The sequence below is a fragment of the Strix aluco genome, chromosome 20 (genome assembly GCF_031877795.1).
Source record: "Strix aluco isolate bStrAlu1 chromosome 20, bStrAlu1.hap1, whole genome shotgun sequence".
Taxonomy (NCBI): domain Eukaryota; kingdom Metazoa; phylum Chordata; class Aves; order Strigiformes; family Strigidae; genus Strix; species Strix aluco.
This window is the reverse complement of record NC_133950.1, coordinates 8,004,269-8,028,126: the sequence shown is the minus strand read 5'-3', so window position 1 is coordinate 8,028,126 and position 23,858 is coordinate 8,004,269.

The window sequence follows — 23,858 nt, the reverse complement described above, 5'->3', positions numbered from 1 at the left end:
TCTCAGAATGAGTTGAAATAGCTCTCAGCAGGATGGTATCTACCCTGAGATCTCCTAATTCTGCTCAGACAAGAGACACCATAAGAATAGACTTTTTCTCCCCTCTGCTGACACCTTTTTTTTCTGCTTAGATTTGAGATCTGAAAGTGCTTCCATTTCTTCAGTTTCTTGTTATTTTCAAAGTTAAAAAGTTAAGGATAGCTCTCAAAATGTGCTTGAGTAAACACAATATTAATACATTCTTAAATGCATTATATTATATTGATCACCCAGCATTGCATCAAGCTTTTGTGGTGCTATTATGCTGCCAGAGAAATAATTCCTTCCACCCTACTAGGTAACAGCAAATTGCCAGAGCCTGAGGGGGCAAAGGAAAGGAAAGAAGGGGTGAAATGTGAATTCAGAAATAAACAGTGTTTGGTGTCTCTGAAATTAGAAGCAGATGATCCAAAACCTGTCAAAAGTAGAAGACCTTGCTTGATGTAAGGCTTGCACTTGCAGCTTGACAACCACTTCCAGCTGAGACCTTTGTAACCCAACACGGTCTCCTTTCCCATGGCATGACCAAGACTGCTCCTCCACTGGGGTGCTTCACCACCCAGCCCTGCTTCAGCATTGAGAATGGGGCAGCTTGTGCCTCCTCTCACTCATTAGTTTTGGACAATGCTGAAACCTTTTGTGGACATTTCCTTTTTTAAGAGGATCTCAGAGCTTTTTACAAATCTTTATTGATTAAGCATCAAAACCTTCATCTGATGTAGATAAGTTTAATGCTATTATCCAGATTTTACGAGACAGGTTTTATTGAAGACACAGAGAAGTTAACCAAGTTGGCCAAGGTCAGACATCAACGTGTGGTAGGACGGGGAACAGAGTCACACACACGTGTAGGCACTCTGCGCTCTTCATATACATCACCTCTTATAACATTTATTTCTAAGTATTGTGCCTTTACATTATTTCAGGCAATGTTATGGATTTTACTAACAGATATGACAAGGGAAATATATTTGCATACACAGAGAAATAATTGTACAGAAGTGTGTTATGGCAACTGAAGGTGGGAACTGGCTGGCAGGATTTCTGTGATCTATTTCTCCTTTTCTGTGATTTATATAGCACTCAAGCTGTCTGTCTTGGCTCCCTTTGGTAGTTTTAACCTGAGTGAGGTGAATGCTCCATTCAGGAGGGTGGCATCTGCTGATAGCTTCTGAGGTGGGGAAGGGAAGATTCAGAGCTGGGATAATGTCTAGGACTTCCATGGGGATTAAAATCCTTATTTTGCCCCTGATCTAGCATGAATTTTACACTGGATATTAGGAAGAATTTCTTTACAGAACAGGTTGTTAGGGGTTGGAATGGGCTGCCCAGGGCAGTGGTGTGGTCCCCATCCCTGGAGGGGTTGAAGAGTCGGGTTGACCCAGCACTGAGGGATATGGTGGTGTTGAGAACGGTCAGTGTGAGGTTCATGGTTGGACTGGATGATCTTCAAGGTCTTTTCCAACCTTGATGATTCTGTGATTCTGTGAATTACTGTTGCTCTCTGTGCCTCAGCTTTCTACCTGTAAAAGGGGGGTATTTGTGACATTTAGCTGTGCCACAGAGATTAAGATGGCCAACAATGTCTGTGGTGATACTGGAGTGGTGGAAGTTCTTTGAACTGGAAAAATATTGGGCCAAAACATACTGGTAGCCTGGCCATGGAGCTGGTGCATGTTTCTGTGGTGGGGACAAACTCTGCGGGGGGAGGGGAGGATGTCTGCAGCCTTGTGGCCCAGCCCTGCCCCTCCTTCCCCACTCAGATATGCTGCTGTGTCTGGGTAGAAAAGGGCCTGATGTCAATTTGAGCACGAATTTGTCTGAAATGACCCAAATGTGGAGCTGAGCCCTTCCCACCTGCTGTTCTCCAGATGTTCTTGCTTGTTTGATTTTACCATGTATGAGTGGTGCAGCAGGGAGGAGGAGGAGAGGGCCTTCCTCTCCTCACCTGTCTCTCTGCAGAAGCCAAACAGGACTAGACAGGATTGCTGCAGCTCTTACAGGAGCAAAAACCACCCAAAAGCATCACAGCCTTGGTCAGGCTCCCTGAATGGGCTGGGCAGGGGGATGTGGTTTAACTCCAGAAACAAATGATCTTGAAGAGCCTGGTCTAAGTCCTCTGAGCCAGCCCTGGTGCTATGGCCCTTAACGCCTCTGTGCAGGAGGAGGCATCGCTGGTACCTGCCGGCTGCGGGACAAAACCCAGCGGGTATTTTGGAAGGAGAAGGCGACTGATTCACGGCCCTGGTGGTGCATCAGCCCCGGCCTGCCACATCCCCTGGTCCTCGGCTTCCCCCAGACAGCCGAGGTGTGTCGCCAGCTGAAGTGAGGGATTTAACTATCAGAGAGACTGTCCGAGGTGTGTCACCAGCTGAAGTGAGGGATTTAACTATCAGAGAGACAGACACCAAAGAAAATGTTACTGCTCATTAGCAGTCACGCTAGGCAGCTGCTCCTGAGCCCTGCGGGGCTACTGGGGCTGTACTACGGAGCTGTGGGCATTCACAAAAAGGAATCTGTGTCCTTTTATCCTCAGGTAAAGCCTTGCCTAGAGGATAAATTCCTTTTCCTCCTGCTGACAGGGGAGAGGCAGGTAAGAGCAGAGCATTTCCAGGAGCTGAGGCAGTGGCCATCTGCACAGCCGCTGCCTTCAGAGCTGCTGTAGATCACAAATGCCCCCTTGAGCCCAGGGAAGGGATTGTTCATACACATGTCTGTCATCCTTCGACCTTCCTCTAGCCTTCTGGTGAACGAAAAAGGGCCTTTTGTGGCAGGATTTTAAGAGCTATTCCTATTCTTCCCATCCTCCCTACTTTAATGGCTAGCTTTGGGTGCAGCGCTGCTTTGCGGAGAAGAGGAAGGCACGGTGGTTTCCATCCCACCACCCCAGGCGTGCCTGCCCTGCTGTGTTCTCCTCACCAGGGCATGTACAGAAAATGATTTTCCATTTTCTGATCCTTTCTTCTTTGCTTCTAGTTGTGCACAGTATTTTAATAGCAGCTTAAATGCAGCTTGTGTTTAGATCCCTTGTAATAGTCAAGGGAAAAAAATAATAATTATTTAGAAAGAGTCTGTAAGCAACTGTGTGGGGCATGAATGAGCTCCTGTCACCTAAGCCTCATACAATTAATGTCACCGTGGCCTCCTCTGTTTCTCCAGTTTCCGTGAAAGGCTGGCCATGTGTCATGCCTGACTTTTTTTTCATGAGTTTATTCTCATACCATAAACTTCTGTGAAAACTTCTGAGCTACATCCTCTCCTATTCCCAGCTAGTCCAGATCATTAATTTCCTAATGCCTGGCTATCACAGAAAAACTCCAGTGTGTCAGCTCCCAGGAACTCAGCATTTAAGAGTTTACAGGGATTGCATCCTCTAGCAACCAGCCATTGAGCCTAGCACCTCACTGCTGCCTGGATTACTGCATGCCACGTTGTACATTTTGATGAAGCAAATGATGCAGCATTCTGCCCTGGCAGATCATCAGATCCAGGGAAAAAACTGAATGGGTATGATAAAACCCGTGATTTAATATGATGCCTGCCCTGCTGTTCCCCAGTTTGGGGGATTCATGTAAGTGAGGAGCAGATGGGATCTCCAGGGGGAAATTCTAGGCTTACATTACTGAAACCAATGTAAATTTAGTACTGTATTTCTAAAGTGTTGCTGGAAAGCAGCCAGGAGTCTGAAATCTATCCAAGGTTTTCACCTCTCTGATTCATATATATATATATATATTTATATATATAGTTATATATACACACTTATTTATTCATATATTTCTCATGGGTGGGAATATGAGGTTTCATTCTCATGTGTGTGTGGTTCATCTTGCTTTAATTGTCACCTGACTCTCCATTTGCCCTTTTTGGAATGAGAGAGAACATCAAAGTCCTGACCAACTGTACCTACCAAGGAAATGCTTGCACTGCTCCCAAGAACAGGCACTGGTAATGTTGGTACCAGCCAAATTTTAACTTGTGTTATAACCTTCGAGGTCCCCAAACTTCTCATGCAATTTGCAATGGATAAAGACATTTGTCATTCTTCCTTTTGCACCCAGCTGCCTGATGCAGTGTTGCTACTAACTATTGGACCATCATCCCTCTTCTGCCCCTTGAAGAAGGCTGCAGATAAAGAAGTCCCGCTTTGTTTCACTGTCCATAGTATAGGTTTTGCAAAGCCCCTTGAGGAAGGCAGGAAAGCTATAAATACAAAATCCTTTACTAGAGGTTGTTAGGGTTGCATCCAGCATGTGGGACATTGCTGCTTTTCATTAAAGCTGTCTCGGGCCATTCCAGAAGCAACAGCTTTCACCTTGGCACACTCTGCATCCTGTCCCTTACGGTCCCTTCCCCAGCGGTGCACCGAATGATTTGAAAGTACTACAGCCAAGAGAAATCTTGGCCCTATCCTATCTAATCTGATCAGTTCAACAGAGCAAGAGTGATAGAAATCCACAAACCCTGCCAATAAAAAGATTTTCTTTGGCTAGTGCTGACATTTGGCATGATCTTTATCTGTATGTGAAAGTGATTAAAAAAAAGTAATCAACGAGAATGTCCCTTAAAAATCAAAGCTAAGATTGGATGATATAAAAACAGGAGCCGACATGAAACAGTCTTCTTTAGCACGGGGTGTCAGGTCAGCTGACATACCATATTGATTTCAGGAAGAGCCCAAGGATGGAAAGGCTTTATGTCATTACATGACACCTCCGCTCTTGTCTTTAGGACCCTGCATAGCACCAGCACCTCCAAAGCAACAGTGGCCTTTCAACCAGCCCTGGAAAACAGCACTTTTCTAGGGTTTTTTCCTGGGTAAGAAGCCTTCTGTGTCTTCAGCTGAAGATACCACAGAAGTGCTAAATGTTGATGTGATCACAAGTTTGCCAGTGTGCAAGTGAGATGCAGTAATCTGGATTTGGAAATGAAAAATCAACATTTTTCAAACCTCCTTCAAAACTGTAATTTAGATATTATTCTTCAAGCTCAGCTTAAACGATACGAAGGAGTTAAATTTGGCTTCTTGCTTTGCCCCGCATTGCATCTTGTAACTTTTAGTGAAAGTCCTCAAAATTTTTTAGGAAATCAATGTATCCCTATTAAACATCTTGGTTTCAATAAATCAGCATTTTCCAATAGAAAATCTGTCTGCCTATTCTTATTTTATTTTTGATCAGCGTTATATTTCAGAGAAATGTATTTCGCAGTGCAGCCTCAGAAACAGGTAAATTACTATGCTGGCTCAGATCCATAGTTCGATTAGATTCATATTTTGCATTTGACGGTACAGCAGAGAGGTCATTTCAGAATCCATCGCAAGCAGCACGGGAATGGAGTTACCTGCTCTGGGTGAGTTTTCTGCCCAGCCCGTGCTAGAGCCACGACGTGGCTGAAGCGTCCTGAACAGTCTCATAAACACTGTGGTCTCAATGATCCTGGTTCGAGTGATTCCCCCCATATTCTTCCTATAGGAAAGCTATTCACTTTTATTAATTTCTTTATTTAAATCTGATTCTCCCAACAACTTCAGAGGTGACACTGACTTACATCCATGCACAGTGAGCAGTGTACACAGATGTACTGGGCTCCCTGTGACATGACCCCTCGCTGCCCAGGGACTCTGACTCCATGGATAACCTTTCTTTCCCTACTTCCCTGGGACTGCCATGACCTTTCATTTCCTACAGGGAGGAGACAAAAAGGCAGCTGACTCCCCTTGGATCGAGCTGCTGGATCATTCAGCAGATGTCTGGTTGTGTGCCACTCAGAAAATGTCACTGCCTGCCGGCAGCTCCAAGCAGGTGATTAATGCCAGATTGAGGATTTTTCTGAGCTACGTTCGGATCCTTCTGTTCGCTGCCGTTTAGTGAAATGACAACCTGGTCCTCGTGCCATCGGAGGCAAGTGTAAAGCCTGGCACATGATGGAAGCAGAGGATCTTTCAGGTCTCACGCGAGGAGGATGAAGGTCTTACCAGAAGACTGGTGAATTAGAGATGAATGGGTGATTCAGCTAGGGACAAATCCTGCAGTCATGGCTCCAGCGAGGGCTCGTGGACACCATTCCTACTCTGTTTGCTTTGCCTCATCAGCTACAAATTGGTCATTAGAAAAATGGTGCTAATTATTTGGCTGCTTCCCCCAGAGCAGGTGTTTGAGCAGGTGCCATAGAGTTTCAAAAACATCTAGGATGGAGACATTGCAGAATGCAAGTGACGGCTGGAGTATCGATGTGTGTGCAAGAAAACCTTCAAGGGGTGGAAAGAAGATGCTGTTTGAGAGATTAGACATTTATCCTGTTAGAAGCAAGAAATGAAGAGGGAAAGGTGAGAGATGAGGGAGGAGTGAGCATGAGAAAGTGGTGCCTTCTTGAACCAAAAGATATAGGAAACCTCTGTGCATGATCGTAGGGAAGTCTTAGACTTCTGCAGACCTCCACAATAGGAAGATTGCCCAGACAGACTCAAATAGGGGTTTGTCCCTTCAGGGAGTTTCTTTTCAGTCTAAAAGGGTCAAACATGATAGTGTGATGTCTCCTGATAAGAGCAAAGATGATTCTATCCTCAGTCCCTTTAGAGGCTTTAAAAACCAACATTTGTTCTAAAATACAGTTTTTAAGCAAGCAAACAAATGAATGCAGTACCCTGACCATCATCCCAGGCATGATCTCAGCCTTTTTTCAAGTGTTGGTGTTGAAAAAGGAAAAAAAAAAAAACAAACCAGCACCCGACTTTTCTTTCTCTTCCCAACTCCTCAATATATTTATCTTTTCTCCACTTCCTCCACATCCTCAGATTGGTTGCCTGCACTGCCATGTGAGGGGCTGTTCCTTCAAGCTGACAGTTCCTTTTTGCAAACTGAAGAGTTCCTGAGTTGCTGGTGCTGCTGGTTTCTATATTTTAAATCTTTGATCTCACAACTGAAATGAGAGAGAAGAAAATCAAGGCTTTGGCTAAGTTCCCAGCCCTGTCACTTTCTGACCTTGAGCCAATCACATGAACTTCTAATGTCAATATTCCCATCTGTTAAGCCTCACAAATATGCTGTAAAGCAAAATTAATAAATTGTATTGGGATATCAACACTTACAGTTAGTAGCATTTCTTTCATGAGTAATCCCATCGACTTGAGTGCAATCACATTGTATAAAGTATTACTCATCATGAGTAAGGGGCTAAGAATCCAACCTTTAATATTTGTAAAAAGCTTGGGGATTTTTGTGGAAGAAGTTGGAGTGAGAGGAATTCTCTCTGATCCAGGCTACAAATGTGCGGAAATTCATCCACCATTAGTGTCTAAAAGGCAGATAACAGTGCCCTGTTGACTCTCTTGCACACTTTCCCTGCTGAAAGGGTGATTTGGAATCTGATGGTGCACAGGGAGTGATGACGGGCTATAGCAGAGATGGAGATGGAGAAGAAAGACAGCAAGTGGGAGAGGGAGGAGTGAATGAATCTTTGTCCTGTCAGTATCAAAGGCTTCATCACAGCAGCAGGGAAAGAGTATTCAATATTGAATCCTAATGAAAAAACACACTGGAGCCTCATTTAACAACATTTTAAGTTTAGCTAACATATCCTGAAGCATATCCTGCGTCTACCTTTGCTGTGGAAGGATGCCCTTCAGAGCATCTCCTTCAGAGAGCTCCTGAGTCCCTGCCCACCGCACAGCGTGTACCCTTGAGGAAGCTGCTGCCCTGGGGAAGAGCCAGCTTGGCTGCTTGCAGAAAGGACTGTGTCAAACTTTGACAGCACCAAACTCACAGGGAGTGGGAAAGAGACAAGGACGTTAACTTTGAGAATGAGAGGCTTTTCTACCCCCCAGTCCACCTGCTTATCATGGTGAGATAACAGCTAACATAAGCAAAGCTACAAGTAGCTGCTGACATTTCCCTGCTGATTCTTTCCTCTCCCCCTACACACAAGAAAATACAAGAAATGTCTGACTTTGATAGCAGCTGTCAGGCATGGGTCATCCTGCCAAACAGAGCTCTTCAGAGTCTTCCCACTGCAGACTAAAACCCTGGAAGGGGAGGAGGCACAGGGAGGTGCTGGAACCAGGAAGCCAATGGAGGAGGGCTGTGCATCATGACCAACTCCCCAGCAGCAATGTGCTCTGAGGCATTTGGTATCATCCCTTTCCCATGGGCATCCATGTCAAGATTTTTTCACAGGGAGCCACTCCACCTCTGCCAGATCAGATGTCAATAGTGTCTTAATCTGTGCCTATGGGGGGTGTTTATGTTCTGGCAAGCTACATCAAAATGTAGATGGCCACTGATGCATTTTTGTGTCCAGCCCAAGCGTTTTTTGTGTTCAGGGTTCTCCTAGGACTGAGATAACCTCATGGAAGTGGGGCTGTTTTGGGATTAGCATCTCACTTCATTGTAAATCCTGTGCAGCAATCCCAAATTTTGGCTAAATTTTTTAGCATCTCTGGCATCTGATGCTGGAGAGAACAGGCTGTCACCTGGAATTCAACTGACAGCATTTAAAATTGCACAGACACATCCCTGCCACAGCAGAACTCAAGTAACAGTCCCCAGGGCGAGGTTTTGATGTGAGTCATAAAGGAGCACCCATTTATATGAGCAGAGGGCTATATCCCATCAGACCTGTTCCCATGAGAATTCAAATGGATTTGTATCCCTCCCACAAGCAGAAAAAACATGGATAGGTCCTCTTGGGTGTTTATAATTGTAGCAAGCGTATTACACTAGTATCTACAATCGATATACTATGCCCTGACAGCGCATGGGATAAACAGGAGGGAGTCTGCCATGGCAACTGATGCGTATTTCAAATATCGGGCCTGATTCTGATAGCTTTTTTGCTTGTGTAATCCTGCTCTCATACCTGTTTGAGTCCATGTGAGATCGGAATTGGGTTAATTGATTTGTGCTTTCTCCAGCATAAACTTGGAAGCTTTCAGCAAACAAAGATTTAAAATAATCTCAAAGATCTGATTTCTAACTGCATTGGGCACCTGGCATACCAGTGTCTGCTATAGGCTTTGACAGAAGACCTTAAATCACTTGGCTGATAAGTTAATTCTAATAGCTCACTTAATAAGTAGTTCTTCATGGATGTATACCCCTCCTGACAGTATCTAATGTTAAAGTGGCATTCTGAAGCATATAGGGGCAGTTAGGATCAGAGTCAGAAACTGGTGAGGTTATGTGGGTCTCAGTCCTCTGCACTAGCTCCAGGACGATTTTAGCTGTGTGCAGAAGTGCTGCTCGAGGTACTTCATCTCCACAAATCACCTGGGCAATTTCCTTCCCAATTTCCCCGCTATTGCAAGTCTTCAGACTCAGATGTGTCCTCTTTAAGGAAAGCATTGGCCCATTTCCATGCTGTGGGTACAGAGCTAACACAATGAAAAATGACTTTATTTAAGCACTCTTCTGAAGTTTAAGTTTGTCATTACTGCCCATACGTTCTTCCTCAGAGAAATTCAGGAAACTCTTGTTATTTGCCTCAAAGCAAACAAGCAGCTGGAAATGGCACAGGTTAGTTATGTTTAAAAGAGAAATTGTTTCCTTTTATTTACTCTGTTTTCTTCTTAATTTGCTCAAGTGACCTTTTCTCCATTTAATGCTGAAAAGAGCAAATAGAACAGCTGATTGACCTGGATGTCTTTTATTCTTAGTTGCTGAGCTCCAGGTACTCATACACAGTTCAACTGACTTCTCTGGGATTTCAGTCTATTTGCTTCAGCATAAACAAAATAAAAAAACCGTTAAGGTCTTTACCACTAAAAAAATGACCACTGTTCAGTTCTTTACCTTTTCTTTCTCTTGCACTTTCACCACCTAGATACGCCTGCAAGATGGTGACACCCTGGTATTGATATTTTTCTTATGCATGACAAGAAAGCCTCCCTTATCTGCAGAAATTCTCATTCTTTTCCTTACCTCCTTTGGCCCCTATCTATTTCTGCGATGCTTTCCTTAAGTTGCTGCTCCCAAATGATCATGTTTTCCAGGGCAGAACCATGCAGCTGATGTTAGAAAACAAGGGAGGAAATATAATACCTCTCCAAACAGCTTTGCATTTCATTCAGGTCTTTGATGACCACTGAGCATTGAACACATGTCTTATACTGAGCTCCCCTCAGTAGCCTACATCTTCTTTTATCCCCTAGAGGATATGATTCATTTGTATATGAATAGTTAGAATTGTTCTTCCCAAACCATGTTATGTGTGCAATGGCCTCAGCAGGATTTTATTTGCCGTTGTATGGCCCATTTACATCCTTCTCTGAGATGTGTCTTAAATTAATTTCTTGTCATCTTCTCCAGACCTAAGGGACCTAAGAAGAAGATGGGGGAGGGAGGAAATTTTGTTCTTTGAACAAATGTTGCCCTTTTTCACTATACCACCCCATCCTCAGGCTCTTAATACATATCTATAACAATGCTTGTCCTAGGAGTAGTCCCTGGAGCACCTCCCACTATTAACCTCTTTCCATGCTGAGAATTGGACTTTTTATTACAGCTCTTTGATTTTTATGTCATAGCTTGTTTTCAATCCATGAAAGAACTTTTACCTCTTACCTCAAGGTAACCCACTAAGCTTTCCTTAATAGCTCCTTCTGAGGGCTTTTCTCAAAAAATCTTTTGAAAACCTAAATAAATCGCCTCTGCTTGTTCAGAGGTATCCATTATTTTTGTTAACATTTTGAAATGCATTAAAATAGATTGAGAAGCACGATGATTTGCTGTGACAGCCTCCATGCTGGTTTGTCCCAAGCATCTGGGGGCATTGTAACTCTGCCTTCAATGGTTTTTCTCTTATCTTTTCTTCAATTGAAGTAAGGCTTGCCAGCCTGTAATTCCTTCATCTCCTTTCACACCTTTATTTAAAGATGGATACAGCACTGGCCACTTTTCAGTCCTCTGGCGTGAGTTCTGATTTTAATGAAAATAGTGACAGGCTTTGTGCTAATAGCTCTACTTCTTTGCTCTCTCATTCCTTCTGAATTTGTGTCTGGTCCCAGTGACCTATAGAAAATTGATGGTCTCATCCAGTAGTCTTTACATGTGCAGGTAGGTCCATTAACTTCAGCAGCCCCTCTTTAACTTCAAAGAGTGCACCTGTAGAAGTGAGTGCTCTTCGATTGGGTCTTGTTCCTCCGGCTGTCATACTAAGCATGAATGTTTCTGTGCCATCTTACGCTTCATGAATTGTTTGATTTTGGGTGGGTTTTTTTCACTTCTTCCTCTTTTCTTGCCATTGTATGTTTGGGCATTGTAGGTTTTGGCATGGACATTTTTTTACTGTATGTGTGTGTGGTCTGTACTACAGCAGGTGTCTAAGCCCTTGTATGAACTGTAGGCTTCCACTACACATCCTTATCCTCCCTGGCAGTATATCACCTTCATTACTTTGAAAGGAGAACTACGAAATGGAGACTTTTCAGTCTTCCCCATGGAGACATGTATGTTTTTTAAAAAAAATAAAAATTATTTTTTCAGTTATGTCTGTTATGTTTCCTCCTAGGGATTGAGGATTGAGGGAATTCAGTGAACCAGAAAGTAAATGTGATTGCATTCTCAGAGTAAAATGGGAAAGGTATAAAAATACAGGAGAGTGAAAAGCTATTTAGGTTAAGCAACGCTAGTAGCACAGTAGTTCTTGAATATAAAATGTCACAGGTGGACCAAACACTAAAAGAAGTATTATAAGAATAAGTGGAGTAACTCTTCAAATAGTGGAAAGGGGACAGAAATCAAGCTGACTGTAAGCTGGTGTTTGATGTGTTTCAGATCAGGGTTATATATGTGATTGCCTGAGAGGGCAGAGAACTGGCTTTGACGACCCAACAGATTTCTTTCACCTTTTTGTCCCAATGTTTCTGAGAGTTAAATAAGGATGATGCCCTCAGTGTCAGCTGATTTAGACCACGGTTAAAGAAGCATAGCTGGAAGACAGACAGTGTCATTAACTCCTCTGGTCTTATTGCTACCTTTTGTGCTACAACCCTGTTCAACTGGACTGAATGATTAACCACAAATGTGGATAATCCCCTCCAGTTTACAATTTAGGATGGATGCGGACAACCCCAATCCTTGAGCATCTTTGTGTCAAGTCAAGTGCAAGGTCTGCAAGATGGTGGCATGTATCCCCTGGGAACAATGCAAACAGTAAGATAGTGTCTTACAGAGAAAATGAGCAGCTGAAGGATGTCACCAGAAGACAAGCATGAATCACATTTCCTCTCTTGCTGGTCTTTATCCTTTTGTCTTGACAGACTGTCAGGAACTGCTTTTCTTCTTTCCTCTCCAGTTTCTTACATGGCATCTTCACAGTCAGCCCTTGGCAAAGCCTTTTTGGTGGCCATTCATTAATTCTGCAGTGGCCTTTAGTAATGTCATCTGGGCTCAAATGCTTTCTTGAAATACAGCGCTGCAGATTTCCCCAAATATCCTTGGCATGTTATATGGCACTGGAGTAATGCTAACTCTCTTAAAACATAGATGAAGCAAACAGTGCTAATTTATGCCTTGCTTTTTATTCCTAACATAATTTTGATTTTAATGTCCCATCCTCACCACATCAATATCTTTTCACTACTGGCATGTTAAAACAAAAAGTAAATATTTCATTTTCCTTTCTTTCACTAAGATGTTCACCCAGAGCATCTGGGAGTATGCAAATGAGACATGACTGAGGGATGCTGCTTGGGTGCTTTATGGGACATCGGGGCATGAGGATATTGCCCACAAGTGTCAATGTGAATGGAAAATTAGCTACACTGGGTAGTGATGTATGATTTAATATAACAAAGGATATTTACAGTAAAACAACAGCTCACAAGAATACATTGCAGAATTGCAGACGCTGCCTGAAGGATCAGAAAGGTTTATTTATTTAAGATATACAAATCAAGCCGCCCTTCTGCTTTGTTCTACTGGGTGTACTGAGCAGAGCAGTGGCCTATTGCTTTAACTATAATGTATTCCCTTTCCCCACGAAACCCCTACTCTCTAAACAGTAGGCTATCAAAATTCTGGATTTCTCATAATTTGAACTGTATGTGGTGTCCAGAAATCCCACAGAAGTGGCCACTGAACATGAGTAAGGCACATTGCCTTGAAGGGACATTGAATCTGGCGTGGCTGCAGATGCACGGCTCCTGTGTGCATCAGTTTCTTTATCATCCTTTTGACAGGCTACAGATCTGACCTAGTCCCAGAAACTGTGACCAAATTAGTGATGATTCTGATATCCAGTAGAGATTTTTTCCATTATACTCTGCCTGTAAGGAGTCTCAAAGCAAAGCTTATAAGCAGACCCAGCACTGGGTTTAGTCACCTGGAAATGGCTTCTTGAAAAAACTTACATCTGACAGCCAAGATTATTTAAGGCAGAAAAACCACTTCAGCTGAAACCTTGCCCTTGATGGACTCTATGGCTTTTGCACTCCAGTGGGACAAGGGCTTATGAAGAAACTCTAGAGACTGTTTCTGAGGCACAGTTTTCCTCCCAAGGAGCTGGATTTGGCATTACTTTCAGGAATTAGTTCCTAATTTCCACCTATTTATTATCCTAGTATTTGGAAAAATGGGACTGGGAAGCTCCCGCTAGTGCTGCCAAAGCAAAGCTGATAGTTTCACATGTAAGCACACATGCATTGACATGTAAACAAACACTTTCTGCTGTGATGTAACTTGAAGAACAAGCCTGCTAAACAAATATAACCTTGAAATTAGCTTTTTTTTTTTTTTTTTGATAAATAAGTGACTTTAAACAGTGAGGTCTTTTCTATCCCTCCCCCGGTCCCAGTGAGTGCAGTGGTTTATTAGATGTGCAGCCACCAGCCAGGGTGCTGGAGGACATGGGGGGAGCCAGGGTTGGGGCAGCTGGAGGAGCCGGGGTGCCAGCTCATGGGAACCAGGGTGTATCTCCCTCCCACTCTATGAGCCTGCCCAGCAGGATCCTACCTCCCTCTCCCCTCACACTTTATTACAGCTTTTAATGCTTGCTAGTGACATGCACAGTGAAATAAAACCTGAAACAGCTCAGTATATGTTGTAGACTGTTTGTTGGGGATCCAGTACTCAATTTATCTCTGTACTTGCCTTGTACGATGGGTAATTTAGTAGCAGCACTTAGATACTGAGGTGATAGATGCCTTGTAAATACAGCAGATAGATTAAGTTATTAATATAACTATGAAAAAATTCACAAATAGGGAAGGTACTGAAGCTCTACCCCTCATACGGCCCATGGAGGATGTCAATGAATGCTCAGCAATCCTTTAAAACTGGTGCTAAGACTTGTAACTGAGTCCAAGGAACCTTTACATAAACTGTGCAACGTAAGGAAAGGACGTTAACTCATATTTTCCTTTTTGTCACTCCTGGATTTGTTGTGTCTTATCACACCTGACATAAGCTAGAGCAACCCATCCCCAGAATCACCATCTTCCCCAGCAGCACAGAGCCTGCAGAAGACAAGCAGCCGGGCGGGGATCTCCATAGTCTTGGTGAGAGGGCAATGAGAAAGGTCTTTCTGCTAAAACGACCATAGTCTTAGGAGTGAAAGAGAAGGCGATGTAAAATAAACCTGACCCTAATTTGAAGCTTTTGGGAGGAACTGCCTCCGTGTAGTAGCTTGACTCTGTAAAGTGTGCAGCTGAAGCATTTGCAGTGCGTGGCTGAGCCCCCTGCGGTGCTTTTCAGCTCGATGTCTATGCAGCACCAGCAAGACTGAGCACAGCAAAAACGTTAGCCCTGCCACACACTGCAGGGGTGAGCCCCAACTTGGCAAAGGGGTGGGTTTCCATGATCTCATGAAGGGAAAGAGTCAGCTTCACTTCACAGAAAAAAGGAAGATGCCATGGTTTGCCAACAAAGAGAATCTGACTTCTGTATCAGAGCATCCATCTGCTCTGGAGCTTCATCGTGCGGTTTCTGCTGGGGGTAACTCCCCATTTCAAGCTCTCAGGGCTGGGGAGGAAGAGCCACATGGAACATGTGTGACAAAGCAGAGCCCTGCTCATGTCAGGGCATTGTGGTGTCCTTCCTCTTGACCCCACACCAAGACCAGGGTCTCTCGTGGAAGGACCTCACCAGCAGGAGCAGGGTAACGAACCCTCAGAGTTGATTATGGAATAAGCTACCACAAGGGAGGGAGTCTCACAGCTCCCTGTTAATGAGAAGCTGGTTTGTGCCCTTGAATGAATCTCTTTGAAGACTGTGGGGACAGTTGGCTGCTGAAGAGCTTCTTCTGTTCTCACAAATCTCCATTTCTTATCTGAATCTTGCTCATTCACATCTTTGGCACTCAATTTAACGTGTTTCTGTATAAATTGAAATCATAAGCTTTAAATTTACCACGCTTCTGTTTCATTGATGATTTTCTTGTTCACTACGAATTTGGAGACAATTCTGGTTGGACTTGAAGCCTAGGAACACTTTGATTCCCTTGAAAAATAATAAATATTTCCAGGATATGTTTATATTGCCCTTTTTGTTGCACTAAAGAATGGAGGAGACTGCAGAGATGTCAGACAATAATCTCTCTTCCGTATGAAGACTGAATGGGAAGCTACTTTTCCTGCTTGCTTATAATATATGCTGTTCTTTCATGCAACTCCTTTTATCAGGTTATGTGATCAGATTCTGGCCTGCTTGGTGTAATTCACAGGTCTGGTTTTACATATGCTTTGCAATGAGAAAATGTCGATGAAACATGGAAATGCTTGTATTTGCAAAGTAGCAGTTAGACATTTGCTGTTTGTAAGCAGAGACAAGCAGGGCAGCAGTCAGTCTGGAGGAATGAGAGGATGGGTGTCTGTGTTGTGTCCACAGCAGCATCCCATGGCGGGGAAAGGGGATATATTGAATGAAACACGGGAAGCAAAAAGTCACCTTCAAAGCTGTGTGTGGGAGAAACTTGGACTCATCAGCAACATCTTGTGGAGCTTCCTGGCATCTTTTCACTCCTCCTTTCCACTGGTGTGATGACTTTGCCTGTCTCAGGACTGAGCAGAGCTAGACCCTGGGTGTCTATTAATAAGAATATTTGCTGAATGTCTTCACACTCCTGAGGTGTAGCTGAGTGTAGGGGTTGTGCTAAATGTGAACAAACACAACAAATAAAATAGCCTGGGGGTAGGGCTGTGAACTGTGAAGTTATAGAGTGTGAAGTTACAGCTGGGACAGTGAATGAACCTGAATGGGGAAGAAGACTAGATATGCACACATACAGCTTCATTTAGCAACGTGTAATCAACGGGGGTACTCCAAAATTTGGGTGAACATCAGCACAAACAAAATCACATTGAGGCAGTGCCACTGCATTCATGCTTACCCTTGGAGGGTGGGGCACTTCTGTCAGAAAGTGCAAACTGTTTAGAGTGACCCTACATCACCCCTTTAGCAAGACTGAATTTTCCAGGCTCTTACAGATTCTGCCCAGGACTTAAGAGCAAATAAAGAAGACTGAAGCTTGCCAGAAACTGATGATACCTCAGGGAGAGAAAGTGCAGAGGAAAAACACAAACATTCTACAGAATTACTGTGAGAGCTTTCCAGGCAAATACCTGTAGATGAACAAATACTCCTTGGCACAAAATAAAGTTGACTCTGGTGAGTCTTTATGACATTACTGTGCATGGCAGGAATTATGAGGAATATACACCTATATATTCCTCATATATATATTATATATTTTAAAAGCAAGTGCTTGCACCATTAATCAACAAGAAGAGGATAAAAAAGAAAAAAAAAAAAAAAAAGAAGACTCAGTTGTGCAGAGCAATGAAGGAGGAATATTGTTGTACAGGCTCAGCACTTCATAAAATACAAGGGAACTGTGGCAGCTCTTCCCATCCCAGGCATCCTGGCCCTGATTCTGATAATTTGTGCATCATTTATACCTGTGCATCCAATCAGAAGCTGAAATAAGCTGAGATGGCAGTTAGACCCACTGATGGGGGAAAAAAAGGACATTCATTGATAGATAGGAACACAAGCTTAGTACCCTGCATAGTACCCAGAGTAGTGTAGGTATGAGTTTGAGATGGGTTTACATGCCTAAGCCACTTTGCCCATCCTGCAGAGCAGTCCTGTATGCTGCTTCTCCTGACCCATACCCTGGGAATGGGCTTGGTGGACCCCCAGAAATCATAACTCCAGCACATCCTGTACGGGCAGTCCTGCTCACATGTCCAAGGGACACATCCAGTCAAATAAACAATTCAAAATCACTTAGAAGCAAGCGGGGAAATCAGTAACATCCATCATGGATTTGTCATGCACAAATCATTTGAAAGTCAGTCTCTTTTTCCTCTGTTGTGGGACTACAGGCTTTGTGGATAAAGAATGCACAGATGTGGTATATACCCTGATGTCAGGTTTTTGATAATTTTTTTCACACATTGTTCTTGGAAGCAAACTAGGAAGCATGAAAACAATTTAGATGTAGTGTCAATGGGTATCTAACCTACCTTCTGAGGGGCTGTCTGTCCTACAGCGGGAGGATTCAAGGAAATGGATTCTGTAGAAATTGGTCCTGACTGCAGTTCTGCTCTATGATTTCATCACCGATCTGGATGAGGGAATGGAGTCCAGTAGTTTAACACACAAGTGAGACTGACAAGGTTGGCAATACATAAAAGCACGGAATAGGAAATTTAAATGAGTTTGACACCAGGGAGATGTGGTCTGAGAAGGACATAGAGCAGGTTAGTAGGGAGAAGTGCAAGGTACAGCACTGCAATACTCAAATGTACAAGTGCATGGGGAAAACTAGCAAAGCAGAAGTTCCCCAGGCAGGGCCCTGAGGGTTACCATCTCTCGGAAGATGAATGTGACTCTCCAAACATTATGCCAGACTATGTAAAGAAGCTTATGTCTGATGAGACACAAAGCGATCCTCTGTTGCAGTTAGCTGTGGTGAGACCTCAGCTGGAGGACGGTCTGCATCTAAGAAAGGTGTCCAGTTTGAAGATAATCCACAACAGAGCAATGAGACCGGCCTGAGGTCTACTAAAACCTATCTTATAAGTAAAGACTGAGCATGCTGTGCCTGGTTGTCTTCCAGAAGTGAAAGGGAGTGCAGCATGATAGTAATTCTTGCATGTAGATAAGGTTGATACAAAAAGTAAGGAGGTATACTATTCTCCATGTTCTTATGGGGTGGCTAAAACCCCAACATTCCCATAAGGGAATTTTTTTCTTATAGGAAGGATTGAGAGGCTGGAATGGGCTGTCTGGCAAGGAGCGTAGGATGTCCCTTGCAGGAGAGCCATGAGTGACCTTGTCAGACATCAGAAATGACACAAATGTGTCATTCCCTTTTTTGCCTTGTCAGAAGACAAACTCCAGCAGCATATTCCTGCCCTGTGATTCTGGGACTACAGAAGTAATGTTATTGGATTTTGTTGTTGCTGGCGTTGTTTTGCTTGGCTGATTGTTTATTGGAAGACATTAACTCAAAATACCAATAATCACCCTACAGTATTAGGAGAAGTTTACCAAATTGAGGAATTTCCCTTCAAAAAACATCCTTAAGTAGAACACTCAAGGTAGTTTATGAGGATAAGAAAAGCCATCTAGGGAGCTACTACAGGGAAGCTGCTCCTGTGGCTAAGGATGCTAGCTAGGATATGAGCGCTGGGTTTTATTTGCGTTGTTCTGCCATACATGTCTTGCTTGCTTTTGAACAGTCTGTCTGCTCAATCAGTAAAATATAACTAGTATTACTTTCTGGTTTGGATATCATGCCTAAAGCCTCTCTGAAGTCTGCCAGGGACTCATGCTATAAAATGAGGGTTCATATAAAATACCTTAGACAGAGAAATTCAGATATAAGACTCTGTAAGCATTTTTACCTGGAGAAAACATATACCTAGCCTGATTGTCTGCCTTCAAACAGATGCTAAGTAAAATGGTTTCTTTAGGATGATTGATTATAGGAACCCCACTCATACATCCCAAACATATTCTACAATCACATCTTCTTTTCATTTGCAAGGGCTGAAAAGAATTTTCATATCTCTTCTCTCCCTTGTGATTTATCATTTCTGAAGCTAAGCCTGTTATCAACATGGGTTCACTCTAGAGCTCCCAGAAGTCATAACACATTAGCATGTCTTATTAAACCAAGGCTGTGGTTAGAGCTGCAGAAATAGCAATGCTCTTTCTAAAGAAAAAGAAATAATAAAGAATCAAATTCTGCACTTATTAGTTCTTCTCCTGTCAAAGATCTCTTTGGATGTCAATGGGCTTTCTGCTGCACTGTCAAGGGCCGCATGGAACAATTTAGGTGGTATTGATCTAATCAGATTTAGTCCATCTAGAAGTTAGGTACTTAGTCTAAGACAGTTAAACCCTTTCTGTAGCCAGTGGAGAGGGCTAGGTGTTTCATCCCACTTGACAGTACATGTTCAAGATCAGAATAATTGTCCCAGAAGTGCTCATCTTTGCAGCTGCTTTCATAGGAGTCCAGCTGCTCAGCCTCAATTTAAGCTGACCAGGTTTTAGACAGCTAGTGTCAAGTGCGATTAAGTTCATCTTTAGAGTTTGACTCAGAGCCCATTGGAATAAATAGGAACCTTTCTGTTGACCCAAGTGAGCCCTAGGCCAGGTTTTGATGTCATGAAAATATGTAAATCCAGTACCTTTCCTCCTTCCAGATCAGTGTGTCAAGACGTTGTTCTTCCCTTATACCTGTTACTCCATTGTCTTTGGAAATGATGACAAAAAGGCCCAATAACCTTAATGGAAGATTGGGCCCAAAGAGCACCATTTCTCAATTAATACAATGGTAAATGACAGCTTGCTGTGAACCCCATAAAAAGCAACAGAAAGATTCCCAATGGAAGTTAGTTCAGATTTTATGTTAGGCAACAGAGATGTTCATTTTACCTTTGCAGATGAATCATGGTTCCTGTGGGTTTGATTTTACAAACTTCCTACAGAGATCAAAACCAAATGTATCTGAAATGTGATCCTCCACATGATACTAACTGTGTCAGTTTGCCCCAGTGGGATATAGCTTCCTGTTCATTATAAGGGTCCTTCTTCTAATCCATCTCTACAGAGGTGTCTTAAAGAGCTCAAATGAGTGATTAGAGGTATTCCTGCTGTCACTTTAACACACTTCTACAGTCAAAACTAAGTCCCAGGTTCCAATCATCTAACACAGATCCTTGGTGCCATGGGAGTGGGCAGGCTCCAAAGCCCTCTGGGAGGTAGTATGTACTTACAGCAGCATTAACACCTATGCTCTCCTTGGTGTCTCTTTGATTATTTTTTTTTTTTTCCTGAGACAGATAAATTGCAAGTTAGCATGGTGTTCTAGCTGCAGCTACAAAGATTCTGCATGTCCAGGGGAGGAATTGGTGCCAGGAGATGCTAAAGATCTGAACGTTTGTGGTAACCCCCTTTGAACTGCAGCCAGAGGTGCTCTATTGCCCAACAGTACCGAGTCACCTCTTGGGATCATGATGTTTGTTGCCTGGAAGACAACACATTTTTTAGGAAAGACCAAGGATTTCTAGATAGTGGAAAAGAAGCCAGTTAGAAATCTCAGAAGCAGCCTGATCTTATAAGACTGACTTCTTACATACCAGAAATCCATGGTCCCCGAAGTGACCTATCCCTTGTTTATAATGATTATCAAGAGGAGGTGGGTTGTGGCAGGAAATCAAAGCAGAGGTGGAAGGGATATGCTTCAGTTAGCCACCACCCTGAGTGGAGGGAAACTAAAAATGATTGAACTGGAGGGAGGTAGCATTGCTCCGTCACTTGTGAAGCTTAAGATGGCTGGTGCAGAAAATATTTATCACTGTAATGACAAGGAAGAAGATGAAAGGCTGAGATAGATCCTAGCTTATTCATTTCCCATTTCTCAGAACAGAAAAATACCTAAAGATGAAGGAACCAGGTGTGTAGCAGATGTAAATAGACAGGACCTAATCATTCCCTGGAGCCACACTGATCCACCCTAGCTCAGAACTGGGTGCCTGGTGCTTTGCTGGTGTCGGAGCTTCACCTGCAGAAGGGTGCTAGCCATTTTTCCTGAGTGACGCAGGAATGTGAATGTCAGGATGCTGCTGTCTTCAAGAGTAACCAAACTCCAGAACTGGGCATGTAAGACCCATCACATGCACTCAGCTGGGGTCCAGATGCTGCAATTCCTTTCTCACTTAAATCCCTGCAGAGCAGCACGCACACTGCCTGCACAATCCTCCTGTTTCATGCTCAGCCAAAGAACACAGGGAGCTTTAAAAATTGAACCAGATAGGGCACATCCCAAGATAAACAAGCCTAGCTATTATTGGTTTCTAACTCTTTCACTGGTCAAGGGCAGTAAGAGGAGCACCTTTTATACAGCATCTCCTTCCCCCTGTGTAGATGGGAGTGTTAGCAGCTGCCAAAGACACTACAACTGATCAGAGCCTGGAAGCTGCAGACGTACTTTGTTATTGTAATTTCTTGTTCATTTTTTCCTGTGGAGTACTACCACGCTGTCCAATCGCCTGTGGCAGCAAGCAGGTGAAATGAGGCATCAAGGTGAGAGAGAACAGAACATCTACAAAAAAATCCCACCAGCTGAAAACGCATTAGTACTTCTATTTTCCCCCTTTTCCACACTCTCTATTCATGTCCATCTTCCTCCCACTGCTGCCTGGTCTTTTTGCAAATGTGATGTGAATAACAAACAACCCCACAGGCAGCTTGTGCTTTTTTGGACACAACTGGAAGGAAGCTCCAGAATATCCTTCACAACCAAGAGAAGCCATCTCCATGTCAGAAAATCAGGTCCTGCATTAGAAACCAGGAAAACCTTGGGACTCTGAATAGTAAGTGTTTAGTATGCTGGTCTTCCTATGGACTTGCATCTTGGGTATGGGAGCCAGTGTGGAGTCTTTGATGTTTACTAAGAGTAACAATTCCTCCTATCTCTCAGCAACCAAACCTTTTCCCATCCCTCCTCTATCCAGCTGCTGTTTTGTCACACAACTGATGAGAATATATGTTTGGTTACTCTACCTTTCCATCCAACTGGTTGAAATTTGATGCCGAGGCAAAGAAACAGAGAAATAGGAAAATTAGGAAACAGATGATTACTTAATCTTACTTCCTTAGGGAATATTTCTCACCCCTGAATCTGCTTCTATCCGACAGCACTGTTGTTGTTTTATCTTTATTTTATATCTCTCATGGAAAGCTAGTCATGATTTTTCTTCCCCTATCTAAAGGATGATTTCTGTATTGGCTAGAACTATACATATCTGTCTGTGCCTCCTCTCACCGCTGAACCATGCTGCCTGGTCCAGCCCAAGGCACAAATAGGCTTAGTTCTTCCTTCTCACCATCCCATGCTACGTACCTGTGCCCTCAGCACTCCACTGTAGTTGTCCCTCTGTGGACACCTACCCAGATTGTTTAAGGAATTTTGCCCTTCTCTTTCACTCTTGTTATAGGGCAAGAGCCCGGATGAAAAGTACATAACGGAGAACAGGAGCATCTGTAGGAACTTGTACTGTGTCTCACTGACCTGTGACTTGTGTTTCCTGAAATTCTTCATGCAGTGACTCAGCCCATGGCAGTAGCATGCGTTATGCAGGCTTAGGAGCAGGCAAGTTTGGATGGATGATCAAGTAGTATAGTAGGCATGGACCTGAGCAAAGGGGACACACACCTTTAGAGTTGAGGAGATAGGTCAGGCTGTGAGCAGTCATAGAGTAGACAGATTGGTTTGGTTTCTTTAGGGCAGGTTGGAGTTTTGATGTCATGCAATTTGCACATGGAAAAAGAGCACAGGAATGCTTCAGCCTTGCCCATGGGTCAATGCAAGGCTAAGCTTTCTTTTGACCCTTCAACCCTTGCCTATGACAAGGTGAAGTAGCAGGTCTGAGCTGTTTCTGGAGGTCTGGGGGTAGAACTTCCTTCCTGCTGGAAATGAGTCACTCAACTACCCATGGCGACTAACCTTCTGCTCCGAGGGAAGTCCTTGAAGGTTGAAACCTCCTGTAACTTCCCCATCAATCTGATCCTGTCTTCCTGACTCACAACCATTACCTGAGATACTGGGGGGGAGGAGGAGGGAGAGGGAGAAGGGCCAAGCACATCAGAAATTTAATCCTCCACAAAGAGTTCAAATGTAAAATCTGAAGATGTATCACAAACAAAATAAAGCTCCCTGAAGTATTTCTTTAATGTTTATCCAGTTCTGAATCCTCTTCTTGGCAAATGGTCTGTTCTCCCTGTGAAGTGAAAGGGCTGGAACTGCCTGCCAAGCGTTTGAAGACTTCAGAACAGTACATGGGAGATTGTATCTCAAGGATGGAAGCAATGCAAAAGCCTACTCCCTGCATCCCGAGTCACAGAAGAAGGATGTTCATGTTCAGCTAATGAAAAACGGTGGTATCAGTATACTCTTTCATATGGGTGCATCTTGCATCTGTTCATTTCTTGAAAGAAAAGCATCCTGGGAACTGTCTGTAGGATCCCTGCTGCTTTGCACCTTGCCAACTTTTATTTCGGTATTACTGTTATTATTATTATTTGTTCTGTGCAAAGTTGCTACTAAAGTGCTGGCTCTGAGATTTGAAATCCTTGTTTCTTGAATGACAAAGCCTTCATGGATCTGAGCCAAGAGACAGCAACTGGGATTTCTTTAATGGATGAAGGTTTTTTTGCAATTTTTTAAGTAACAGAGGGACATTGAATAGTTGGATTTGAGGATGTTAGGATTTGTTTAAAAACAAATAATCATGCATACCTACATTCTATAGATATATGCATGACTTTAAAATATACACTAATGTATCTATAACGGCTGATCTTACTGTG